Here is an 11,519-nt window from a genome sequence, read left to right on the forward strand (position 1 = left end):
CTCAATTTAAATAGTATGCTGGTATAATATAACAAAGTTAAAATTGTCGCCAATTTAATCTTTGAAAATGATAGAAATAACATTGTCATTCAATTAATATAATTATTTTGACATGATTGTTAAAATTTTACCGATAGTGCAATATTTAGATATGAGGGTAATCAAATTGTCGTAAATGTAATACTTAAAGATTATTGTTTTAACATTCCCGAAATAGAATTGGCTTTACATGATTATGTAATAGTTCAATTGATTGGAATTACTTTGGTTAATTGTAGTATTTCAAAATGATATAACTAGCATTGGTATCAATGTAATGTTACAAAGGCACTGATCATTTTGTCTAAAAGACAAATATGAAACAAGTATTCACATCCAGGTATTAGAATGGGTTGCCAATTCCGTCTGTGTTGGATTTATTTGTTAGATGTTTTTTTTTTGTTGTTGCTTTGTATCAATCTGATGAATTAATAAAATTGTGAATGGAAATGTGGAATGTGTCAAAGAGACAACAACCCAACCAAAGAGCAGACAACAGCCGAAGGCCACCAATGGGTCTTCAATGCAGCGAGAAACTCCCACATCCGGAGGCGTGTTTCAGCTGGCCCCTAAACAAAAATGAATACGTCTAGTTCAGTGATAATGATCGTTATACTAAATCTTTGAAAGTCTTTTTCAAATGATTTCTGTATTTATAGTTTTTTCTTATGTTGAGCTGTCAGGATTAGGAATAGGTTGATCGCTACAACCACGCTACATTATTTATGTCCCTCTTCCAAGTCAGGAGCCTGTAGTTCATTAATTAATAGTTGTTAGTTTATGTCTATCATATTTGTTTTTCTCAATTGAATTGTTTCTTATTTTGCATGTCGGTGACTTTTATAACCGACTACACGGTTTTGGATTTTCTCGTTGTTAAAGGCCGTATGGCTGCCTATAGTTTTTTACATCCTATTAATTGGAACTTGCGATGATAGTTTTTTGGCAATCATACCACATCTCCTTGTTTTCATATCAATAGAAGAAGAAGAAAAATCAGACAAAATAAAGCGTATGCAATAAAAACTATCAATTATAAATAAATTGCGCCGATAAAATGCAAATGAAAGTTGATTGGCATTACATATTACCGGCTATCATTGTGGCGTATACCGGGTTGCCATTCCAAACAGATGTATTTGCTGTCGAGTACAGAAGATTGTCGTTTGCCGTTCCGATTGCCATGAAATACAATAGATTTTACAATCGTGTATTGCAGATTTTACTCTGTTACCTGTAACAGTTACAGTTCAGTGCTAATAATCAGTAATATAGTGATTTGAAAAGACTTGAAGGCTTTACGGTGACCTATGGTTGTTAATATCTGTGTCATTTTTGGTCTCTTGTGGACAGTTGTCTCATTGGCAATCATACCACATCTTCTATTTTATATTGGTTGCTAATTAAAAAAAACTTAATTAGTCATTTTACTATTTTTCAACACATTAAAAAAAAACTAAAACAGGGAAAAAGAGTACCCCCACGCTGATGTTGTTTAACATTTTTGGGACATCTGTACTGACACAGAAAGTAAATTTAACTGTCCTGAAATCCTGTCATAGTCATACATTTTTCATGTATAAAATGGAATCCATGTATTCATCTACAACCAAATCACATGTAAAAGCATATTACGCAATACTGATTCGATAACAATCATACATTTAAGTAAATCAAACCATGCTACAATGACTTCACAATTACATCAGGGACTCACTTTCATTAATCAAACAAATATTTGAAAAAGAATATAGACAACAGAAAATTTTGGTCGAATTTATTTTTTGTCTAAATTTAGATCACATAAAGAGACGGTGATGAAGATTTTAATTACAAACCCAGTAGGGCACGCTTAAGTGAAATCCATATCCAAAGGGAATGAAATTCTGTGCATTGAAGATAATTTAATTATCACGCAGTAGTGTGTGTCATTATACCTAAAATTCAAACAAAGTCTGAGTTGATTGTACGATTTTTTAAACTCGGTATTTGTTTGGTTGTCCAACTGTTTTGATTCGAGCGCATCTGATGAGTCTAATGTAGACGAAACGACCGTCTGGCGTACTAAATTATAGTGTTGTTTTTTCAAACATTTTTTTGTGATGTAAATGAATATCCTAGAAAATGTTCAAACCAATTTTGAGTTGATTATACGATTTTTGCAAACTTCGTAATTGTTTAGGTTTCCAACTGTTTTGATTCGAGCGTATCTGACGAGTCTAATGTAGAAGAAACGACGGTCTGACGTACTAAGCCTTGTTTCTTACAGTGTTTTAACAATGCAATTGAATATGATGGAAATTACATTTTATTTGGACTAGATATTCTTTTATATATGTTCTTCTGTATGTCTGTATTTAATTAAAATGAAACAAGCGGTACACATCAATGATACAAAAACCCAACAATACAAGTTGGTTAACATTTGAATTTGGTTTGTGCATATTTATACCTTGATCTACTTTTATTCATTTATATGTACATTTAAATCTATTTGATTTTTCTGTTGTAGACTTGAACTCGGGCGGTTTCAATTAATGTCGACGGTTAAATCCAAAAATATAAGCAAGATGCAAAAACAAGGTATAAACAGTGTTTCTTGTGTTTGTTTTTGTTATACCATTGCCCAAGGTAAGGAAAGGTTGAACATAAACAAACATATTTACTCCACTACACTTACTTTGTGCCATCCAAAGACAGCTTTTTTTTTTGTTTCTAGCTTATTTTTTTGTCCAACATCATGTTAGAATTTCATACAGAGCATTCAACCTTACAGTCGATTTCATTGAGTGTGAAGGTAACATCTTTCAAAAATTTGGTTAGCTTGCTTGATAGCTGAACCGTGAAGTCATTGTTCGGTCAGGCAAACGACTAGTCCAACAGATAACCAATATATCTGTCTGTTGGACTAGGCTACTTCGAAAGGAGGGTAGAATACCTAATCTAACAATGACTTCACGATTCAGCTAACAAGCAAGTTTACCAAAGATAATACCTTTGACTACACACTCAATAAAATCGGCTGTAATAAAAGCTAATGTAAAGGCATACAGTACTACAAGTAGCTAGATTACTTTGATGTCTTATGCAGAGGCAATAATGCAAAAATAGTATACATGTGTTACGCAGATTACTTATCATCACGAAAACTCCTAGAGGACTTAGGTTCCCAACTTCGCCTTTTGAATCTGCCATAATTATTTTAAAACTTAAAAATTAATGAATTGCAAAAATGAAGTGTCGACCTTATATCGTTTAAAAATGTATATATCGGTTGCTGCCTGTCGCAGGCTCGAAAAAAATAAACACTTAGTATTTTTTATATATTTTGTCAGAGTTTGAAGTTGGAATTATGAACAAAAAGACGACTATAAATCGTTTTGATTCACAATTTTTACAAGACGAAATGACAATTAGGTTCCCTTTATTTATGTCCCGTAAACATTCACAAAATTGTGTTTTAAACCATAAACCGCCAATGCTGTCTTCTGTTTGATTTCAAATCAATTTAAAGGCACTCCCCATGTGAAACCATATCTACACGAAAGGAACCAGATACCGAAATCTTTGAAGTAGGCATTTGTATCACTCACAGAGACAAAATTTAAAAGCTGTCAGACATGTTCTATCCAATCAGAATTTACGTTCTATTCCTTTCAATGTAGTTATATGTTTAATTACGATAGCTTATGGTATTTTCATACGCTGTATATATTTTTTATTTGCACGCGACTATCCTTTACCACAATTAATGTTGTTGTTCCTTATATTGCGTCTTTGTCATTCATAAATATTCGTGCAGAGTGTTTGCAAATATGATATAACCATAATATTTATAACAAACAACGGTTCTTTTAATTTAATTTCAACTGCCAAAATCAGTAAATTGGGAATATCAATTCCTTCAGTTCATAATTATTGCATGTTTTTATGCAGTTATTGGTTATCAAAGCATGTCTTATTAAATTATTTGTCACCCTCTGAATTGAAATTACATGTATTACGTTAAAAGTTGTTATTCAAATTTCTTTATTTTGTAAATTAAATTAAAAGTTCTATATCATGGTTCTTTATCAAATGTATTTGCCTACTAAGGAAAAACAGACTTGATGCTGAGAGAGGGTTATAAAACATGCAAAATGTAAAAACTTATTAAATTCAATGCATTTTAAACTTAGGTTTTTACTTTAAAAAATTCAAATTTTTGTTTGAGAATTAGGAAAATACTTTGATTTAAACAATAACAACACGATAAACTAATTATTAGAAAGGCAATTAAGAATTAAACAAGGAAAAGTATAACATGTATAATAAGAAGAAACTTGTAAGTCAAATATTGCATGTTAAATGCCAGCAAAAGACTTTATTCTCAAACAAACATTTCGCCATTTTTTTTAATACTGAATGGATCCATTAGTAATATATATATACCGTTTACCACTGAATTTCGTGTCCTATGCAAATGGTGTGGGTTTTTTTTTTTTTTTTTAGCTTATTGACCTTTAAGGGATAGTCAATTATATGTTTGTTGACAATAATATTGGTTCACATGATAGTGGACACATGGTGAACATAACAATACATTCTACAGTTTTGTTTAAGTGTCATCTGAAGGACGCATCCGGGTGCGGGAGTTTCTCGCTGCATAGAAGCTTCATTGGTGGCCTTCAGCTGGTGTCTGCTCTTTGGTCGGAGAGTTGTCTATTAAACACATTTCCCAGTTCCATTCTCAATTTAACATGAGTTTAGCCAGAGAGTAGTTACTTCGTCTAGACGCTATTATTAGTTTTTCCAAAATTTATTTTCTTTTAGGCAGGAAATGTTTTTTCTATTGTAGAAATAAATTACCGTAACTGACATTTTGATGATGGGTTTACTATGTGATATGGGATTTAAGTATTGTTGAAGGCTGAACCAAGTCAATAACCCATAGTTGATATACCACGTCATTTGGTCTCTGGTGGAAAGTTATCTTATTGGCAACCACATACCACATCTTCATATTTTTATATTGTGGGACAAAAATTCAAGATACGATTGCAGTTGTTTTATGATTTCAAGACTTTATAGTTAATTGCACATCTTTGGCAGGTAAAGTTCAATTCATCATAAGCTTTGAACCCATTTTGGTACAGACTTTTTCCTATTCTAGTCTAGACTAGATGCTCGACATATTCACCAGAAATGTGTTTGATATTAAAATCAGTATTTTTACATCTATTTTCAATTTTTGTCATTGGCTTATGCATGTGTACCCCAAGCTCCTTTTGTTTATCAATTTATACATTTGCATCGATTTTTTTCTTCTTTTGTCGACTTGAATTTTGCGATGATTTCATGTTTGTCTATGGTTGATTATAACAGTAACAGTGTGCTTTTAAAAATACGAGAAAGAAGATAAAAAAAATCTATTTCTAAACTATAAAAATGTAACATAAAATGTATATTTGTTTAATTGACCCAACAAAGATAATTCACAGTGTAAAAAAATCAAACTCCTGTTATTTTTTTTTATTGGTATTTCATTACTTTCTATATAACAATCAAAACCTTTGTTTTCGTGGTATAAAATTAAGACGACTTATGTTTGCCAATGAGATAGATATCCCCCAAAGGCCAAATGATATGGATGTTTATAATATAAATCATCGTAAGGCCTTCAACAATGAGTAAATCGTCAGCTATTCAAGGTTTATTTGTTACTGTCTTAAATTTGTTACTGAGGCCGCCTTATGGTTTGAAAGAGGGACGAAAGATACCAGAGGGACAGTCAAACTCATAAATCTAAAACAAACTGACAACGCCATGGCTAAAAATGAAAAAGACAAACAAACAACAGCACACATGACACAACATAGAAAACTAAAGAATAAACAACACGAACCCCACCAAAAAACTAGGGGTGATCTCAGGTGCTCCGGAAGGGTAAGCAGATCCTGATCCACATGCGGCACCCGTCGTGTTGCTTATGTGATAACAAATCCGGTAAATGGTCTAATTCGGTAGGTCATTTGACGTCTTTTTGTAATGTTCCTTTGGTTACGATATCAACATACCTATGTCTGGACAAATCTCATCTTGTCATGTGTGTTTATGTTATGTTATATAACTTTTGATGAACTTCTTTGTAACATTTTAACGTAATGGTGTTTGAGAAATAAAGAATCTTGACAAATGTGTGATTGTAAAATGATCTCTATTCGTTTGAGTTATTTGAGCTTTTGATTTCACCATTTAATTAGGCACTTTCCGTTTTGCATTTTTCACAGAGTTCAGTATTTCTGTGATTTTACTTTTTATCTATCGAACCATCGTCCGAAACTGCATTGACTGTTAGCGGACATGTCCGTGCATCAGTACTGTTAGTTTATTGATAAATTGTTTCTTTGAACATCTTGGTTGTAAAATATCCAATATCTACCATCTTAAACAATAATTATATTTGCCAATTAGATAGATATGCAGAGTTTCAGTACACATTCAACGTTTCCTTTGAAATTCTATATTAAAAGTAAAGACAGCTGATAGTAACACTATAACGCCCATCTTTAAACAGTTTAAGCTTTGAATCCTTGCAAAAAATGTACTAACAGAAAATACACTTGTTGACCGAAATATTGGCATAACTTTTAAAGTAAGAGAAATATTTGTTTTGAAACGATGCATATCAGAAAGAGATATGACTATCAAATGTTAATAAGAATGACATAATATTACTAAAGAAAATGTGATCCCTAGAGAAAAATATTACATAAAAAGCTTATTTTTATAAAATTTCATGCTTAAACCATGAATTATGAGTGAAAACAAGCTGTTCTTTTATTTTCCAATACAGTTCTGTAACTTTTTTTTACGGAGAGAACGTGCTGTTATAAATGTTGCAGTTCGTTGGGTAATACAACATAATATATTGAAATGTCTCATGAATATTGTCTGCCAATTAAAATTAAGGAATCTTTTGAAACATAATAAAATGGAAAATATAAATGGGGAAAGTGTCAAAGAGACAACAACCCCACCAAAGAGTAGGACACAGCCGAAGGCGATTTTGTGATTATTATGAAAATGAATGAAAATTATTATCGATTGTAAAAATTCTTATCACACCCGTCCACGCTTATATTTCCAGTTATATCGCCGATAAGACATATAATCGATACTTTACCATTATCAGAAATAATTATATAATTATTTATCATCGTTATTCATAATTATATGTTTATTTGGAACCCAGTTTGCGATAAAAGTTATATTTTAGATTGTCTGTTAAGAGTCATTATTTTTTTTAAAATGCGTTCATTCTAAATATATTCAAAGTATTGTAGATATTTCTTAAAAAGGCTTGTTATGAGAAAAAAGAAATACAAGTCGCTTCCTCACTATCACTGAAACGTTCATAGCAAAATTTTATACTTCAAAAATGAAAATAACAATGTCGAATAAGTAAATTAACAGTTGTCATCACCATGTCTGTTCAAGAGTCGTCATATGTTGGACTTAAAAGTGTTGTTTTCTTGTCTTTTTCATATTATTATCTTTCATTAAAGAAATAATTTTAAATACACTGTGTATTTCTATTCATCTTGCGGAGGAGTCCAATTCCGCAAAAAAATAATCAGATAATAATGTCAAAAACGGGGGAACATCAGTAAACATTGTGTCATAATCCTGATCACCTTCAAAACAAACCAGTATGTCCAAGAAGATAAATAAAAAGGCATATATAGACATAGGACATTGGCAAAAACGAAGGACCAAATGATTTATGTTTACCATAGAACAATACCACATTGACGGGATGTATAAGTACCAAGCCACGTCAAAAATAGTCTTACGATTAGGTGATTTTTACCACTTTCATTTGTTTCATATCGGTCTTCTACAATCTTTCCTAAAAGTATTTGTTTTTGATTGAACTTTAATTTCATTCACGTTGTTAATAACTGTCAGGTTTTGTTTTATTCTTTAAATGAAAACATTAACTTCCTATGAATTGTATTTTTACATTTTCGTTATTCCCTTTACCTTTATCACAGACCAGTTGCCCAAGGCTTGTGACGTTAGAAAACATCATATTAGCGACATCACAATGTGTGTGTGAACTTATCTCGCAAACATTTGCTGACACATATCATTATGGAGGCAAAAAAATATCACTAGTACAATAATAAACTGTTAAATGTCTGCCGTCCGACAGCAAGTTAGTTTGTTAGTCATGTTGGCTGAGCTGACTCGTCAAAAAGGTTCACATTGTCACTCGCGTCTGATATTTCACCATATCCACGTGTAGAAAAAAACCACGATTATCAACAATAAATTGATATATTTTGCAATGGTTTCATAGAAGCAGAGACGAGACGAATTCCTTTTTAAGTCTACATGCATCTTTCAAATTGGCGTGTTTCTAATATTTTCTTAATTGTTTTATAAACTTGATGGTTTATTTTGTTTTCAAAAAGTTAATTTGAAACATGTATTGTAAAAACATCTTCAAAATAGCACATGCCCAATCAAACAAAACATGCTTGATTGACGGTCGTATTTTTCAAATTAATAAACATATAAGATACATAAAGATAATAATTATAGCTAGATTTCCTTTGAAGATGTTTCTATCATGTATCAATTTACAATTAGAGTAGTTCCAGTTCGATTAGTATATTCTTTAAATATTTTCCCAGATTTTCTTGAGTAAGCTTACAACTGCTAAATAGTCTGAAGTACCAATGATTTGCAGTTTTGCATAAAATGTGTTTATGCAAACAAAATCTTTCAACAAGGTTAACAAGCTAAACGATCAGATTCCAAAACATTGTATATCTGATATCGTTTGTTACATTAAGATAAGATATTGTTTATAAAAACAGCATTTAACAAAATGACCAAAGCGTGTTATCGAAAACGAACATTTGTATTCAGTAGTTAGTATACGTCGTTCTATAAATAACTTTACGCGACTACGAACATAACCTTTAAACAAGTTAGTTATAATAAATGTATTGAAAAACATAATATTTTTTTACCAAGTACAAATAATTTTTAAAAAAGTATCACGAAACCCTAAGTAAGATTATCTCGGACTCTTGACTGGTCTAGTGCAGTTATTAAATAACGAATACGTGTGGATGTTTTTTAATTCCAGGTCTTGATAGTTATCTAAGGTACCAGGATTATAATTTAATACGCCAAACGCGCGTTTCGTCTACATAAGACTCACCAGTGACGCTCAGATCAAAATATTTATAAAGCCTAACAAGTACAAAGTTGAAGAGCATTGAGGACCCAAAATTCCAGAAAGTTGTACTAAATACGGCTGAGGTAATCTATTCCTGGGATAAGAAAATCCTTAGTTTTCCGAAAAATTCAAATATTGTAACAGGAAATTAATAAAAATGACAATATAATTGATATTCATGTCAATACCGAAGTGCTTGAACTATAACCGACTGTGTTGTAACTGAACGAAGCCACTTTAGAAGCTTATGCATATATTTGATAAGCTGCATTTCTATTGTAGCAAATGGTAGGTTAAAAATGGATTTGTAGCGGCAAAAACCTCTCCCATGTATAACAGTGGCATACAATTCCATTATATTGACAACAATGTGTGAACAAAACAAACAGACATGATAGGTAGAAATGTCAAAAAGATTGGTACAGGGGTGGTCAACATTGTGTTATAACCTTAATCATTATGAACACAAACGAACAAGGCATATAGACAAAGCACATAAGAAAAAAGGAAATTCATAGCTAAGTTGATTGTGTTTGTATCCTTATTGCTTTGTTAAATATTAACTTTCACTTCAATTATAAGAGTCACAAAAAAACGGAAACGTTTATAAATGTATAATTTCATGAAATCACGACTGTTGAATTCATAATTTGTTATACATGCGAATAATTAAAAAAAAATGTAAAGATTTTTTTTTATCTGGACATAATTTTCAGCATCGCAGTGAACAAATTTTATTTCCCATACATTGGAAATTTGATATTGAAAAAGTTTCATATTTCTAGAATACCCATATTAGAAATAGTTATGAGGTTTTTTATAAACACAACTTTTTATACTGTATAGCATTTTACATTGTAAATATGTTATTATTAATATTCTGATCATAAGAGGTTATACTAATTAAAAATAAACTGTCCTAAAACAACAAAATTTGCTATCACAATATAGAAAAAAGTAAAACGGTCCACAAAGTTACTGAACTCTGAGGAGAATACACAAAAGGAAAGTCCCTAATTAAATGGCAAAACAAAAGCTCAAACACATTAAACGATGCATAATAACTGTCACATTCTTGACTTAACGTGGAAAAGTATATGAATATTACAAAAGTATGTATATTATATTTCAAAATAAATAAGGGGAACAAATCAATAGACTTACCTTAAAGGTAATTTGCAAAGTTATTTCATTCCATATTTGATATATGTTGCGGTTTCACATTATTTACTTTCAAGTTGTAGAATTATAATAAACAGATGTTGAAAGTAGAGTCAAATCTCTACACTGCTTACTAAATCAAATTCACATTGATTCAAATCGAACTGATTGGAGCACAGTGGGACGAAACTATTGGCAAATTATTATCTGGTAAATATTGGTAATATTATTGTTTTGCGATACCATTTGAATTAATTAACCAATCAGCTTGCAGAAAAATCCCTGTGACGTTGTTTATGGTAATATAAATCTGAATATTATATAAAATAAAAACAATTGAAAAAAAATAATACCTATTAAAAGTATAGCTGACAGTTAATGTAACTTTAATCTGTTTTTGTGAAAGACACTAACATAAAAATGGAGATGTGGTAGGATTATTAATGAGAAAAATATCCACCACTGACCACAGGACGTGGATGTTAGCAAGTATAGGTCATCGTTTGCGTTTTGAGTCAGCCAATGCCCAACGGGATGTGATCGCATGCCTTGAATGGAAACGAACATTGTCGTGGTTTGCATTTGGTTCTATTTTCTTTATGTTGCTGTTTCTTAGGGTTTTGAGGTGGACGACTGAATGATAAGAGAGTTCGTTGGATTATTTATAACTTCTCCGACTAGCGGAGATTTATTGTTAACATCAATATGTTTCTGTTTTCGGGTTGCTGTCTCATTGACAATACTCTATATCTTCTGTATTCCTTTCACCGCTTCTTTCCTTATGTTGAATTGACTGTTTAATTTATATCACTTGTAGCCCGGTGTTGACATGAATATTAATAATGTGGTCATTTTTACAAATTTACTGTTAACAAAACTTTGAATTTTTCGAAAAACTAAGGATTTTCTTATCCCAGGCATAGATTACCTTAGACGTATTTGGCACAACTTTTTGGAATTTTGGATCCTCAATGCTCTTCAACTTTTTACTTGTTTGGCTTAATAAATATTTTGATATGAGCGTCACTGATGAGTCTTGTGTAGACGAAACGCGCGTCTGGGGTACTAAATTATAATCCTGGTA

At 31.3% G+C, this 11,519-nt stretch overlaps 1 protein-coding gene across 1 annotated transcript in view; it reads right to left on the minus strand.

The window, feature by feature from the left end:
- The window catches only part of LOC143057038 (transmembrane protein 26-like), a 34,313-nt gene extending 23,734 nt beyond the window's left edge, over positions 1–10,579 (minus strand). The window contains exon 1 of the mRNA XM_076230260.1: positions 10,439–10,579. The gene's annotated coding sequence lies outside the window, so the exon portion shown is untranslated. The remainder of the gene's footprint in view (positions 1–10,438) is intronic.
- Positions 10,580–11,519: the final 940 nt, after the last annotated feature.

This window comes from Mytilus galloprovincialis, chromosome 13 (assembly GCF_965363235.1).
Source record: "Mytilus galloprovincialis chromosome 13, xbMytGall1.hap1.1, whole genome shotgun sequence".
NCBI classification, from domain to species: domain Eukaryota; kingdom Metazoa; phylum Mollusca; class Bivalvia; order Mytilida; family Mytilidae; genus Mytilus; species Mytilus galloprovincialis.